Raw genomic sequence first — 16,223 nt, 5'->3', positions numbered from 1 at the left:
AACCTTTTTGATGGTAGAATCGTTTTGGCATTACCATTTCCATTCCTTCTCCTGTATGCAACCTTTTGACACCTCACAAATAGAAATGACATTTTCCAAATCAATGTCTTCCTCAACCATATTGTCGTCAGGGACAGGTAATCTTGACAGACAATCTGCCAAAATATTTCTTACCCCGGGTATGTATTCCACTTTGAAATGAAAGTCTTGCAACTTATATTGCCACCTCGCAATTCTTGATGTAGCCTTGCCACATCCCTTTGTAGTGAATAAATAATCTAAAGGTCGGTGATCAGATCTGACTTTGAAAATAGTGCCATATACATACTTTTGAAAATATTCAATTCCCCACCAACAAGCAAGAGTCTCTTTTTCTAAAGTAGAGTATTTAAATTCTGCTCCCCTTAGTGGCCTGGATGCAAATCCAATGGTGACCAAATGACCTTTTTGATCCTGCATCAACACCGCACCAATCCCCACATTACTTGCATCTGATACAATTATTGAGTTATAAGCAGTGTTAAATGTTGCCATTGCAGGTGCAGAAGCAATACATTTTTTTAACCCCTTCAGTGCTAATGACAAGGGTAACTCGTCATGGAGTTTCCATTGATTTCAATGGAAATTACATTGAAGCAGAGGAATGTGCTTAGCATCCAAGTGGTTAAATCTCTAAATTCTTTTGTACAGTTGTCGTCCCATAAAAATGATACCTTTTTTCATTAAATTTCTCATGTGTACAGTCTTGTCAGAAAATAATGGAATACATTTTGCGTAATATTCAGCAAGACCTAAAAAAGATCTGAGCTGATCTTTATTTTCAGGATCAGATTTAATGGCCCTAATCAAATTTTGTTTTGGAGAAATGCCATGTTTGTCAATAGAGTGACCCAGATAATCAACAGATGACACACCACATTTACATTTTTCTTTGGTAAGTGTTAGACCATTATCTTGTGTAAAATTTCAGTGTGTTCAGACACATTTGAAGCAAAAATTAAAATGTCGTCTTGAAAATATAAAACGTTCTCAATGTTCTTAAACAAATTGTGCATTACCCTTTGAAAAACTGATGATGCCAAAATTAAGCCAAAAGGCATTCTTTTATATCTAAAAGCCCCCTCAATAGTAATGAATGAAGTGAGATGTTTACTGTCTTCATGTAAAGCGATCTGGTGCTAGGCGTTGGACAAATCAAGAGTGGGAAATATGGACGCACCTTTCAATTTCGTGAACGTTTCACCAATATTTGGTAATGGATGTCTGTCAACCCACACATTATTGTTCAAATCTCTTAAATCAACACACAATCTTACTTTACCATTAGGTTTGTGAGCGACTACAACTGGGGACAACCACTCAAAGGATTCTATTTCCTCAATTACATCAAGATCACACAATCTTTGAAGTTCATTTTTAGCCGTTTGTCTTAAATGTAAAGGGACATTTCTAACCTTATGCACCTTGGGTACAGCATTGTGTTTAGGTATAATTTTATGAACAAATTTCTTTTGAAGCCCCAATTTTGAGGATGAAAACACACTAGGAAATCGCCTTTCCCATTCCGCTGCCGGGTCAGATTCCACATGTAAAACTAAATCCGAATACCCTAATACCTGATCAGGGTGATTAGTATCTAGAGTGATCATTAAATCTCTTTGCTGAGGCCATCCCAGAAGACAAGAACCATCTTTTGCCACATACACTTTTGATAAAATAGTTTTGCCCTTGAAGCTTAAAGTAGTTGTGAAAAATCCTAAAACATCAATCTGTTTCTTACCATACCCAACTAACCTAATATCAGGAGGCGATAGAGAAATGTTGGAAAATTCTTTGTTCGAGGCATGTGGGCTGCTGAATTCATATCTATGCATAGATCGCCTCCTAGTGTTGGGTCCGGATGATTGCACATTGTTGTCCTGGAAGAGTCTTCGAAGAATGTGGAAATCCTGGCCATTTGGCTAACGACAAAGTGTCCAGCTTTGGGACAGGTGTGTAGGTACTGTAAATTAAAAGGACACTACACCAAGATGTGCAGAAAGAAAAACAAATTTAAAAATAGAAGTTATGTTAATGATGAGGAGTATTTGTTGGCTGTTTATGAGGTTAATAGCAATGCTAAAGACGCACCATACTGTTCAGTGGTTATTGGTGGTAAAGATGTAACAATCATGGCTCATTCTGGTGCCAGACACACTCTCATTGGTGAAGAATGGTTAGGAATATGCTACTTACCAGTATGCATCTGTTCTTGGCATGTAGGGCTGCTGACATTCATATCTGTGCATAGATCGCCGCCTAGTGTTGGGTCCGGATGATTGCACATTGTTGTCCTGGAAGAGTCTTCGAAGTATCACGAGATAGGTGGCTCCTCCCTAGGACTACAGTGCGCATGGGCATCCTCTCCATCCTCAGATTGTTTTTTTCCGCCATTGGGTTCGGATGCATTTTCCTGTACTCCAAGTTCGGAATCGAAAGAAACTTTCCTAAAAGGCCAAAAGGCCTTCGGATTCGTCGGTACTGTTTTCGATCGGTAAAGAAAAACTTTCTTCACAATTTCCTTGCACTCCGGTCGTCGAATCGGGCCGTTAGGCCTGCTCGACGCCACGTGGATCCACGGTCGATGGAACGAAGTCCATTCAAATATTGCCCGCAGTGCAACTCAAAGTTCCCGCATACAGATAAGCATCCTGTATGCAACAAATGTTTATCACCAGATCATAATGAAGATGATTGCCTAGCTTGTGCCCAGTTCTGGTCCAAAAAGACGATCCGGAAACGGCGGGCTGCGAGGCAAGAGATGCAGAGATCTGCACCGGAGCCCGAGAATATCTTCGACGACGAGGAAGAACTAGATGATGTCGAAGACTCGGATCAAGAAGAGGATCAAGACTCCGAGCGCGACTCTGAATATTATATTGACGAGGAAGAACAAATCGTCGAGGTCGAGGAATAGGACCAAGACATCGTAGCTGTCGAAGACGACTCCGATGACAACGGAGGACGAACCGTGAGTACACCGCCCCCCACAAACACTACACCAATATCAGAGACTCAGGTCGAGGCATCGCCAACAGGCCTTAGCCAAGATCTAAACACTGATTCTATAGCCCCGCACTACAGCCCGGCCAAGAATATACAAAAAGAGCCGTCTGAGACACCTATCTCTCCAGCTATGCCTACTACTCCAAATGCACCATACTCACCTACACGCTCGGACTACAACCCAGATGTAGATCATGACACAGATGTAGATTATGGATATCCACAAAACCCAGATGTAGACCCCAACTCACAGCCCTGGGGGAATGACCCAGTTCCTGATGAGCCTCAACCCATTACAGACATACCTGCATACCCAGCTAAGCCATCACCTACAGAAGACACGGTAGCATTCAACTCATTAATAGATGGAGCAGCGCTGTACCATAATGTAGAAATGCATTCAGATCCTATAGAGGAAGATTTTCTGTTTGATACGCTTGCAACATCAGAAAAAAGTCACAACATCAGAAAAAAGTGTCAAAACACTTCCCATGTTAAAAGGGGTCCTAAAGCACGCAAATCACATATTCAAAGACACTGCTAGGGCCCGTGTCATCAACCCTAGAATTGAGAAAAAGTATAGGGCTGCACCACTAGACCCTACTTACATCAGGGGACAACTGCCTCTAGACTCATTGGTGGTCTCCAACGCACGAAAGCGTGCTAATTCTCAAACTACTGGAGAGGCTCCTTCTCCTGATAAGGAGTCGAAGATTTTAGACGCATCAGGCAAAAGAGTAGCTGCTCAAGCAGCAAACTCATGGAGAATTGCCAATACTCAAGCCCTGTTGGCTAGATATAACAGAGCGCACTATGACAGTTTAGAAGCACTTCTCCAACACTTACCTGAGCCTTTCAAAGAGCAGGCCGATGAACTTATACAGGAGGGAAAGCTCATTACCAATGCCTCCATTAAGTGTACTCTAGACACGGCAGACACAGCTGCCAGATCTATCAACACAAGCGTACTGCTTAGGAAACACGCATGGCTTCGCATATCTGGATTTAAAAGTGAGGTCCAGGCCACAATCCTTAACCAATCAATCCAGATTTTTTGTTTGGTCCAGCAATTGACTCAATTCTGGACAAAATGAAAAAGGACACAGACTGCAAAGTCAATGGGAGCTCTTCAGTCCCAACAACACAGAGGCTCCTTTCGTCGCTCCAACTACAGAGGAGGAGCGCGAGGTAACACATCGCAGCAATCCTCCACATACAAAAGTAACACGCAATCCAAATACAATAAAAACACAAATCGTGGTGGATACCGAGGAAATAATAACAAGGGCAGAGGTTGTGGAGGAAATGCCAATAGATCCTCCACTAATACTATACAGTGACTTCTTGGAACTACCCCAGACCATACAACACCAGTCGGGGGAAGACTACAACAGTACCTACCAATCTGGCTAAACATCTCTACAGACAAGTGGGTCAGGCAAATTATCCAACATGGCTATTGCCTAGAACTCACATCAACACCACCCAACATACCACCCGTACACCGTCCAATGTCAAAGGAACATATAACATTATTGCAGCAAGAGGTCATCAGTATGCTGCAAAAGGGGGCCATAGAAGCAGTCCCATTCAAACATCAAGGAACAGGAGTATACTCGCTATACTTCCTCATTCCAAAAGGACGGGTCTCTCAGACCAATATTGGATCTCAGGCCCCTCAACCAGTACATTTTATCAGAGCATTTTCACATGCTCACTCTGCAACAAGTCTTACCACTGCTGCGGCAGGGAGACTTCCTAGCAACACTAGACCTCAAAGATGCATACTTTCACATACCAATGCACCCTGCTCACAGAAAGTATCTCAGGTTTACTATTCAAGGACAACACTACCAGTTCAAAGTCCTACCATTCAGTGTAAAAACAGCTCCACGGGTGTTCACAAAATGCCTAGCGACAGTGGCGGCGCATCTCAGGAGACAACGCATTCATGTGTTCCCATATCTGGACGATTGGCTAATACAAGCGCCATCGGCCCAGCAATGTGCCAGCCACATGTCAAAGACCATTCATCTCCTGCACAGTCTAGGTTTCTCGCTGAACTACCCAAAGTCACACCTACAACCCTCCCACGTACAACAGTACATGGGAGCGACAGTAGATGCACTAGCAGCAAAGGCATATCCAAACACAGCACGAATCAACGGAATGCAGACGTTAATCCAAAGGTTCAAACTTAAACACTCATTACCAGCTCGAGTGTTTTTGCAACTAATAGGCATGATGGCCTCGTGCATATCCATAGTCCCTCATGCCAGACTACACATGCGTCCACTACAGGAGTGCCTAGCGAGGCAGTGGAACCAGGCTCAGGGACAATTAAAAGACCTAGTGTTGGTGACCAGTCGGGCATACAACTCTCTGCATTGGTGGAATCCACAAAACCTTTGCAAAGGACGACTGTTCCAGGAGCCAGTCCCACAAATAGTAATGACGGCGGACGCATCCCTGCTAGGCTGGGGAGCCCATGTCCTGCATTACACAGTCCAGGGTCTATGGACTATACAACAAAAGAGGATGCACATCAACCTACTGGAGTAGATGGCGGTCTTTCTAGCACTAAAAGCATTCATAAAACACTTATGCAACAAAACTGTGTTGATCCAGACGGACAACATGACAGCTATGTATTATATTCAAAAACAGGGAGGAACACATTCCCCACAGCTATCGCATCTAGCTCAAAGTGTGTGGAAATGGGCCATTCAGAGGAACATGTTTCTCATGGCAGAACACCTCCCAGGCAAGGACAATCAAATAGCTGACCTGCTCAGCAGGCACAGTCAACAAATGCACGAATGGGAGATTCAACCCAATGTGCTCCAACTATTCTTCCGGCAGTGGGGACAACCAGAGATAAATCTGTTTGCCACAAGCGAAAACGCAAAATGCCAGTACTTTGCCGCCAGGTTCCCACATTCGTAGTCGCAGGGCAATGCGATATGGATGAACTGGTCAGGCAAATTTGCGTACGCTTTTCCCCCAGCTCCATTAATACCGCTAGTGGCGCGCAAAATGCGTCAACATTCGCTGACGCTAATACTAGTTGCTCCCACATGTGCGAGGCAACCATGGTACACAACGTTCCTGTCAGTGGTTGCCTCATCAAAGACTGCAACTCACACCCAGTCTTCTAACTCAGAGCCGTGGAGAAATCCAACACCCAGATCCGCAACAAATGAACCTGGCGATCTGGCTCCTGAAATCCTAGAGTTTGGATACCTCAACGTGCCTCCAGACTGCATGAATATTATCAAAGAGGCAAGAAAACCCACTACCAGGGCATGTTATGCAGCAAAGTGGAAACGTTTCGTCATTTACTGCAGTAACATCGATATAAACCCATTAGATGCTTCTACACAGAACATCATTTGCTATCTCTTGCACCTACAACGTTGCAATTTAGCCTACTCATCCATCAGGATACATTTGGCTGCGTTAGCAGCATATCTCCAAAACAGGCAACTCCTTTCACTGTTTAGAGTGCCAGCAATTAAAGCATTCATGGAGGGACTTAAACGCGTTATTCCCCAAAACACTCACCTTCACCAGTCTGGAATCTAAACATCGTTTTAACCAGACTTATAGGACCACCTTTTGAACCACTACACTCATGCGAACTACAATTTCTTACTTGGAAGGTGACTTTCCTTATTGCCATTACTTCACTTAGAAGAGTTAGTGAGCTGCAAGCCCTAACTATTCAAGAGCCATTCATTCAAGTACATGCAAATAGAGTAGTTCTCAGAACAAACCCTAAATTCATGCCAAAAGTGGTATCCCATTTTCATATAAATCAAACAATAGAACTGCCAGTGTTCTTTCAAAATCCACAGACAGTAGCTGAAAGGTAACACAAAGGCAACCCTATTTCTAAATCGGGTATAGCCAGATGGATCGTTAAGTGCATTCAGATATGTTATTTAAAGGCAAAACGCACCTTAACAGTTCCCCCTAGGGCGCATTCTATACGCAAACTAGGGGCATCCATGGATTTCCTAGGAAATATTCCTTTACACGAAATTTGTAGAGCAGCCACATGGTCAACCATACATACATTTACAAAACACTATTGTGTAGATGTACATTCCAAACAGCAAGCTGCTGTAGGACAGGCTGTTCTCAACTCTTTTTCAGACTGCTGCAGCTGGCACGGGCAACCACCGCTAGTGGAGATACTGCTATACATTCTATGCACAGATATGAATTCAGCAGCCCACATGCCTCGAACGGAATATGCTACTTACCAGTATGCATCTGTTCTTGGCATGTAGGGCTCTGACATTCATATCGCCCACCCGCCTCCCCGGTGCCTGTCGCAGCTGTAGCATTCACTCTTTGCATGGACATCTCTTACTGTACTATACTCCATCTCTGCCACAATGGCGAAAAACAATCTGAGGATGGAGAGGATGCCCATGCGCACTGTAGTCCAAGGGAAGAGCCACCTATCTTGGGATACTTCGAAGACTCTTCCAGGACAACAATGTGCAATCATCCGGACCCAACACTAGGCGGCGATCTATGCACAGATATGAATGTCAGCAGCCCTACATGCCAAGAACAGATGCATACTGGTAAGTAGCATATTCCTAACCATTCTTCACCAATGAGAGTGTGTCTGGCACCAGAATGAGCCATGATTGTTACATCTTTACCACCAATAACCGCTGAACAGTATGGTGCGTCTTTAGCATTGCTATTAACCTCATAAACAGCCAACAAATACTCCTCATCATCAACTTAACTTCTATTTTTAAATTTGTTTTTGTTTCTGCACATCTTGGTGTTGTCCTTTTAATTTACAGTACATACACACCTGTCCCAAAGCTGAACACTTTCTGTCGTTAGCCAAATGGCCAGGATTTCCACATTTAAAGCATATATAATCTTTTTTATCTTGAACAACTTGGCTTTTATATTTCATTGTGTTGGAGTTTGATTCTTCAGGATTGCTCTTTTTTATAGCATTCACTTCTGAAATCTTTTGCTCAGCCAGTTCTTTCAAACCCAGTTTCATATCTTCAAATCGATGAGCAATATCTAATGCCTTGTCCAAAGTTAAATCCTCTGCGGCCAACAATTTCTCTTGAAGCTTAACATCAGCTGCCTTATGTACCATTTGATCTCGTAGCATTTGATCGTGAAAAGTAGAGTAATTGCATTTTGACGCCAAAATCCTTAAATCATTCATGAATTAATCAATAGATTCATTAACTAACTGTCCTCTACTAAGAAACTTATGACGAGATACAACTTCATTAACTTTTTTTTATGTAACGCTTATCCATTTGTTTGATAGCCTCGTCAAATACATCAGTGTCATCTTCTGATGATAATATTTGGTTATTACTAGGAGGTAGATGACTTAAAACATGTCTTCCTTCAGCACCTAAACAATGCTTTAAGATAGCCAACTTTCGTTTATGTGTATAATCCTCTCCACCAATGACTTCAATACAAGCCAGAAATTCTTCTTTCCAACGTTTCCACTCCAAAATAGGTTCTACGGGAGTTGGTAGAAAAGGCGCAGGAGCAATAAAATTCTCCATTGAAATGTAAAAGTTATTGTTGAATAATGACAAGAAATTATACAATATCTTATGTCAATATATATTTGTAATAAATACAATTTATATACACCACGTAACAAAAAATAATCGTTTTAGAAATTATACCCTGTATTTTGTACCTAATAATACTGGTAAAATATATAGGTCATGGTGAATACTCTTAAATTTTGTTGTCAGTTTTGATAACGTTGTAGAAAATATGTGCTCCACTTTTGTGATCCACTTGTGAATAACTTCTTGTTAAATCTTTGCATTGCACAATATTTGACACATAAAATGTACCATATAGTGTCTCCAGTAAGCATTTAACACAATGTGCTTTGTTCTGTGCCTTCCAATTTACACGATCTTTTTAATCCCAATTAAACTAAATCGCGAAGAATGGACGGTGAAATGGCCGCGACTTTGCGTCTTACTTCCCAATTCAAGATGGCCGCGACGTTATGACGTCATGCGCTTTCATCCTAACGCATGCACACACAAGCAAAGTTCCGATGGAAGGGAAAAACGCTCCATATTGAATAACTTCCTCACCGTGTGTGGCCCCAACATGCGTTTTTCATACCACGACTCCGGACATCTTTGCCAATATTTCGGACCACACAAAGGAAAGATTTTGCCGAATTTGCTTTTCACGTACGCAAAAGCAACACGATCTGCATGCCGCAGGACTCCAGGCTCCTCAGGTACCTTTTTCCGATCCTGGCCATTGTAATATTGAAGAAGATGCACGCTCAAGAAGATTGAATATAAGGTTTATTTATCAGATAGTTAATGTTATGTCTATTCAACGAGCCTGGGTCTAAACTGTCCCAACTGGAATCCCGAACACCGTAGTGTTCCAGATGAAGACATCAACATGACAAACGCTCTTCAATAGGTCCTTCCTCTACTCAAACAAGGTGATTTCCGTGCCACCATAGATCTCAAGGACGCCTACTTCCACATTCCCATTCACCCTGCTCACAGGAAATATCTTCGATTTGTAGTAGACGGTCAGCATTATCAGTTCACGGTTCTCCCATTTGGAGTCACCACCGCAACCAGAGTCTTCACAAAATGTCTAGCAGTGGTAGCAGTTTGCTTTAGAAGACAACAAATTCACGTCTTCCTATAGTTGGACAACTGGCTTATAAAAGCCAAGTCGCATACCGACTGTGTAAATTACACACACACCACAATCCAACTACTTCACGACTTAAGGATTACAATAAACCTCGCAGAGTCTCACCTCCAACCGTCCCGCATCCAACAATATCAAGGTGCCACAATAGACACCTCAAAAGGCCTTGAATATCCCAATCCAGACAGGATAGCAAGCATGCAAGCCCTTATAACAAAATTCCAGCCGCAGTACTCACTTCCCGCTCAAGTATTTATGCAACTAATAGGCATGTGGCCTCTTGTATATTCATAGTACCTCATGCAAGACTCCAGATGCGCCCCTTACATGCTTAGCAAGTCAGTGGAACCAAGCTCAAAGTCAGCTAACAGATCTGGTGTTGGTGGACTGCCGCACACATCGCTCTCTGCAGTGGTGGAACACCCAAAACCTTTCCAAAGGGCGACCGTTCCCAGAGCTGGGTCCACAAATTGTGCTAACAGCAGGCACATTGCTCACCCACTGGGGAGCTAATCTACTACATCAAACCATACAGGCCACGTAGACACTTGAGCAAAATCTACTCCACATCAATCATTTGGAGCTACTGGCAATCTTTCTGGCATTAAAATCATTCCAGAACGACGTGTCAGGCAAAGCTGTCTTAGTCCGGACGGACAACATACCAGCGATGTATTATTTACAAAAACGAGGGGGGACGCACTCTCTGCAGCTCTCTCAACCACCACAGAGTATATGGAGGTTGGCTATTCCTAAAAACATATTCCTTTTAGCCCAACATCTTCCAGGAATACGGAATCGGATGGCAGATCTGTTAAATCGTCGAACATGACAGATTCACGAGTTGGAACTTCATTCACAAGTCCTTCAATCGTTTTTCCAAATGTGGGGGCATCCAGACATAGATCTTTTCGCCTCACATTGATACACAAAGTGCCCAAGCTTCACTGCCATATCCACACCCATTGTCCAAAAGCAATGCGATATGGATGAATTGGTCAGGCAGATATGCGTATGCTTTTCCGGCTCTCCCACTCATTACATTGGTGGTACACAAGCTGCAACAACAGTCACTAACACTGATCCTAGTTGCTCCAACATGGGCCAGAGAGCCATGTTACACAACATTGCTGGAACCATCAGTAGTCCCGCACCAAAAACTACACCTCTCCCCACAACTCTTAACACAGAACCATGGAGAGATCAGCCATCCAGATCCAGCACAGCTCAACCTAGTGATCTGGCTACTGAAGTCCTAGAATTTGGTTACCTCAATCTTCCACCTGATTGTGTGAACGTTATTAAAGAGTCTAGGCTCCCCACCACTAGAGCCTGCTATGCAGCCAAGTCTAAAAGATTTGTGATATACTGTACCAATAACACAATCAATCCTCTAAATGCGTCCATTCAGCACATCATATGTTACCTGCTGCATCTTCTAAGATGTAATCTAGCATACTCATCAATTAGATTACATCTCGCTGCCAGAGCAGCTTACCTGCAAAATAGACAGCATTTGTCATTGTTCAAGGTACCTGCCATTAAAGCATTTATGGAAGGCCTCAAAAGAATAATTCCTTTCCAGGGTACCACGCTCTCCAGTGTGGAATGTGACCATCGTCCTCACTAGATTAATGGGTCCTCCATTCTAACCTCTACATAAATGTGAGCTATAATTGCTTACATGGAAAGTCGCTTTCCTTGTGGCCATCACATCTCTCAGAAGAGTCAGTGAACTAAAGGCACTAAGGCTTCAAGAACCATTTTTACAACTCCATCATAACAAAGTGGTTCTCAGAACAAATCCCAAATTCCTTCCTAAAGTTATTTCTCCCTTCCATCTCAACCAATAAGTAGAGTTGCCAGTGTTCTTCTCGGAACCACAAACAGTAGCAGAAAGAGCTCTTCATGCACTAGACGTAAAAAGAGCACTTCTTTACTATATTGACAGAACAAAACCTTTTCGCGAAACAAAAACGCTTTTTCTATCCTTCTCACCCCCACATAAAGGCAATCCCATATCAAAGTCTGGAATTGCAAGGTGGATTGTCAAATGTATACAAATTTGCTATCACAAAGCAAAATGTACACTTTCTATTCCTCCTAAAGCCCATTCTACCCGCAAAATAGGGGCTTCCATGGCATTTTTAGGGAACATTCCCTTAGATGATATCTGCAAAGCAGCTACATGGTCTACAGCGCACACATTCACAAAACACTATTGTGTAGATGTGCACACAAAACAACAAGCTAGTGTGGGCCAGGCTGTACTCAAAACACTAATTCAGACTACTGTAACAGATACTGGTGGTCGCCGCTAAGGGACAGTACTGCTATGCAATCTATGCATAGTGTGTGATCTGCAGCTCATTTGCCTCAAACTGAAAATGCTACTTAACAGTATGCATCTGTTCTTGGCATGTAGAGCTGCAGATTCGCACACGCCCTCCCACCTGCCTTTATCTGTTCCAGTATTATCTTAATTAGATACAACATACATGGACATCTCTTTCTGTTTCTCACAAAACTCCATCATTTACCTTCTTGGCGAAAAAATAATCTGAAGATGGAGTCACCACCTATCTCGTGACTTCCAAAGACTTGTTCCAAGACCATAAAAAATGGCAAACATCCGGGCCCAACACCAGATGGTGATCTGTACATAGTATGTGAATCTACAGCTCTACATGCCAAGAACAGATGCATACTGGTAAGTAGCATTTTCCTCACCCAAGGCTGGTGTGCCAGTTCCAAGACCTGTTTCTCTGCTGGAATCCTCCTCTCTAGCTCTATTGGAGCATGGCACCGTGTATGTGATAAGACCTGCCGTGTTGGAAAACAGCAACTGTGCTACCGTGTTCAGCCTAAAACGTAAAGAGATGGTGCTGATCGAGTATACAAAAACAGTGCACCAGGTTGTTCAACCTTGTACGAAATGTTCAGACTGAATCCTGAGATTCATAACTAAATACCATGCAGCATATTTCCAAAATAATATTGTTGCACAAAAACAAACATGTAAACCGTGTAATATGCTAAACTAAGGGAAAACCACGGTGGGTCGAAGAGGGAACTTAATACACCACCAGTAAGGTAATTTGAACGCCATGCCCACCACCCCACCTGATCCTGAGTCCAGAAGGCTTGAGACCCTGGGCATGGGCATCTTCTCATCCACAAGCCTTGTTTTGCAGTCTATAAATGTCAGCTATCTTCAAGGCTGTTACTGTCAAGAATGTAAGCAGCTGGTGATGGTTAAAATGTATGAGAAAATGCAGCAAAACTTTGTCGCAAACCCCTTTGCACAGCTTCAAAACAATGCGTTACACGTTTTTCATTTTTAAGTTCATTTTATTTGAAATCTTCATAGTTTGTCCAGTTTAACTTCATTGATCGCGATTAAGCTGTCCAAATATCCTCTAGCTTCACACAAAGTAATTGTGCCCATCCAGGCCTCTTATTATATTGCGTAAGGACATTTCATTCATGAATCGCAGCCACAATTTTATTCCCAATGCATTTCGAGCACCTTTAATTGCTCTTCGTCAGGGGAAGCTGCTTCAAGATGCTGATCATATCTTATCTGTGCCGTTTCGTTGCTCAGCTGGTGATGGTTAAAATGTAACCAGCTCCGGAACCAGTAACAAGAGAAGCACCGTTGTACAAAGGTATACCTGAGTATCCACTCACTGGTATTCATACTGGTAACGGAAAATCCCATGTAAATAAAAATCTAAATATCTAGGAGAATACGGATCCAAAAAGTGAAGTAGTAAATATAATTTTCAAGCAAAATAATACTTGTTCTGAAGTACACAGTAAATGTGAATGCAATTAGAATATTAAGAAAAGTAAATAGTAGGCTTAAATCCATTAAGACCGTGTTGGATTTATGTTATGTTAGATGTATTTGTAAAGAAAACTATCACCAGTGAGGGTATCCTGGCACTGGGCAGTTTCTGAGGAATTATTCGAAGAGCCTCGTCTCCCATTTTTTGTTGAATTCAAGAAGAGAGAAGGAGTCTCTGATGTAATATGTGAGGTTGTTCCATGTTTTAAGAACGATGTGAATTCAGTATTGATCGGACTCCCTTCAAAGTAGGAGTCCAGTCAATACTGAGAACATAAACAGTAGAGAGCGTACAATGTGGAACAGGACTTGACTTACAGTAATGTGACAGTGAGGAAAGCCGGTCATCCATAAACCTCACCATAGTGGACAAGCAGCAGCAATATAGTAGTAAATTGTATGATCGTTGTGCTTGACACAGCAATATTCATTAAAATGAGTGCCAAAACTGCTCCAGCTGTTTCCCCATTGGGCGGCTACAAAATCTTCTGGTAAGTGAACGTAGAGACACATTAATGACACACTCTGTCAGTTTTGAATCTGCTCTAAGGAGAATGAGCTAGAAAGTTTTTGAAAGAACAGTTGGCATCAGGAATGTATTGCAAGCATGTTTAGCACACAAAGAGGAAAAAAGTAAACAGTATTTAAATAAAGCGTTGACGTTTCTCAAGTGACATCACTGGCACATCCATTGGTCCCAGTAATTTTGTGAACTCAAATGAAGAGAGATAATCATCTTAATTCCACGTCCTAGTTTCTTCAGGAAAAAAGAAGCTCCAGCCATTTCACAGTATCTCCTCAAGCTTCAATTGTGCAAAATAGAATACCCTCCAAGAGTTTGATTGTAAAACATTCTTGGCTGGAGCTTTGAGACAAGTTCCAAAGATGAGGACTACAGTGAGACCCCAGATACCACATTGTCCTACAGGGTGACTCTTTGGTGGAGACTCTATCCAACACAAAATGATCTGTCTAGTTCCTGCCCTTTGTTGAGGGCATGCTCAAGTCCGAACCCGACAATTTAAGTCTTTTCTCAATTAACCCCTATGCACCAAGGGATAGCTCAAACACCCCACCCACCCACCACCTCTATACAGATAAGGACGGGAAATGCCTTGACACCGCCGGCAAACACATGATGGTTTAACTACCCATTGGCGTATTGTCAATTTGCGTGGCTTGTTGTTAAGGTACAACATATTTAATTGAGAGTAGACGAAGAGCTGGTATGGAACCTTACCGAAGTCTACAGAAAGTGAGGGTAGAGCGAGTGAATGCAGGAAAGATTATCTACAACACTACCCTCTCACTGCTACAGATACTGTCTGCCACAGCATGAATACTAGAATCTTTCTCCACTGGCATGCATGGCTTTGCATCTCTGGCTTCATACTGGGGTCCATTAATACTACCTCAACGTCCTATTCGACGGTAACCTACCCGCTGGACAGGCAAATACCTACTAGCTAACAGCAGGGTTTTCACGAGTCCCAGGAAACAGAGAAGACTCAGGAGATGGTTAGATAGGTAGGGATAACAATAACAAGGGCAGAGGTGGGTCTGGTAAAATGGCCTTTTCTCCCAATCCTCATCTGGCCTCAAATCACCACCCGCACGCACCCCTTTTACCTCCACCCACCTCTGCCATCATTCATCAGGCAGGCAGGGGAGACTCAAAGATTTCCTTAGCTCAGATCAGTGGGTGCTGGCAGTAATTCAGCAGAGCTACTGTTTAAAATTCTGCAACACCACCACTCCCCCTCTCCCCCTTCCACACACACTTAACATATGTAGGCTAAGCAAATACATACAAGATGGCATGGGAGAAGGCATAAAAGACGGATAAGGCAAAATATATGACGGGAGGTCTTTTTTTTTATTTTTTGAAGACATTTACCTGAATGGTAAAAGACAAACTTGGGGTTTTGGTCTTGATTCTTTGGAATGCTGCAGACTCTTGGCTGCTCCTTCAGAACTGCTGGCTAGATAAGTTGCGTTTGGGAGAATATGTTGTATAGTATACAATCTGGGTTAATTGGATACATTTTTAGCATTTTCTGAGTGTGGTGTGAACAGTTGCAGTGATTCCATAAATTCGCTCACTCCTGTGAAAAACTCTGATGGCATTCAGTGGGAGTAATATGGTGTTCAGGCTAGTGTTTTTTTGGACATTGCCTGGTCTTCACAGGCCTAGACGACATTGCCTGGTTTTAACAGGCCTAGACCACTTTCCTTTACAATAGGTCAGTTATCAAACACATCTTCCTTGAATTTACACCAGAAGAGAAACCATTTCCGTTTTGATGTAATTTCATGAACTTTCCAATCAAAAGTTATCTAAGCCTTTTAATCAAAATCGCTGTTTGGAAGACAACCTGAACTGCTTGATTTAAATTTACTATCTTCATCAGTTCTGCAAAGCAAACTTAATTTGTTTGTATATTAGCTTAAAAATGCTTCAAGCTATTAGACTACTTTACTTACAAGTGCATCTAACTCTTTAGTACTGCACTACTCCTCTTCTACTATAACACAATAGTTAAGCTAAAAATTCAAACTGATACTGTTAAAAATGGAATAAACGTAAATTGCCTTGAAACTCTGGGTATGA

The 16,223-nt window shown here is 42.4% G+C and overlaps 1 protein-coding gene across 2 annotated transcripts in view; it reads left to right on the top strand.

Annotated features, from left to right (window-relative positions):
* MED1 (mediator complex subunit 1) overlaps positions 1–16,223 on the top strand; it is a 546,545-nt gene that overhangs the window by 526,485 nt on the left and 3,837 nt on the right. The window lies entirely within an intron of this gene.

The sequence above is a fragment of the Lissotriton helveticus genome, chromosome 5_1 (genome assembly GCF_964261635.1).
Source record: "Lissotriton helveticus chromosome 5_1, aLisHel1.1, whole genome shotgun sequence".
In the NCBI taxonomy this organism is placed as follows: Eukaryota; Metazoa; Chordata; class Amphibia; order Caudata; family Salamandridae; genus Lissotriton; species Lissotriton helveticus.
Note: the sequence above shows the minus strand (reverse complement) of the source record. Positions and strands in the feature narration are given on the sequence as shown.